Genomic DNA, 918 nt, shown 5'->3' on the forward strand with positions numbered 1-918 from the left:
AAAAAAAAAAAAAAAAAAGACAATTTAACAATGTTATTATGGACACCTTTTGACGCATTTGGTGGAACAGTAGATTGTAGTGGGTGGAAAAGAGAAAGAAAATGAGAAGTGGCCCAGAGAGCCTCATGGGATTGTCTCTATATGAGCCAAATGATGCCCTTCAACCTGCACAGACATCAAGCGCACAGACATCACTGACCAACCTGTGATGACCTCGCTCTCCACCTGCAACACTACTCCCTACTCTTGTAGCTTCATCTCCCTCTCTCTTTGAACCTCCACACTCATAAAATGGCTGATATGAGAGCCCAGGGTGAATAAAGAAGAAGAAAAACTAGAAAAATGTCACACACACACACACACACACACACACACACACACACACACACACACACACACTGTACATACACATTGGGCACACAGGGCTGACCTTCCACAGCGTCTCCAAGGGCCAAACATATGAAAGGCTACCTGTGCTCGAGCAACGATCCCCGAGAGCCTTCTTTCTGCACATGCTTTCCAGGTAGACCGCTAATGAAAAGCATCAAAGTACTCCCTCTCTGAGCAGAGTCTGTAGCAAGGCATGGCTGATAGAACACCTCAGGTTAGCATAGAAACCAATGCTTTCTACAAAGACGTGCGGCTGACAGGGCGAGCGGTAGTCCGCAGGGAGAGGGTTAGTCCACAGGGAGAGGGTTAGTCCACAGGGAGAGGGTTAGTCCACAACATTAAAAGGACGGACCTTCTTAAAAGTAAGAGTCTTCTTTTTCTTTTAATCATGAAGCAGGTTAAGGTACTATATAAATACTGTGAAAGTATCAAAATTCTCAATCCACAGACAAAATGCTCAATCCAGTTAGGTTTAGGTACCAAAACCCGGCTCCACTATTTTTTTTAAAGATAATTTTTGGTTTTTTT

General features: G+C 43.9%; 1 protein-coding gene across 3 annotated transcripts in view; it reads right to left on the reverse strand.

Annotated features, from left to right (window-relative positions):
* rnf152 (ring finger protein 152) overlaps window positions 1-918 on the reverse strand; it is a 54,760-nt gene that overhangs the window by 19,367 nt on the left and 34,475 nt on the right. The gene's annotated exons all lie outside the window — the stretch shown is intronic.

This window comes from Etheostoma cragini, chromosome 22 (assembly GCF_013103735.1).
Source record: "Etheostoma cragini isolate CJK2018 chromosome 22, CSU_Ecrag_1.0, whole genome shotgun sequence".
NCBI lineage: Eukaryota > Metazoa > Chordata > Actinopteri > Perciformes > Percidae > Etheostoma > Etheostoma cragini.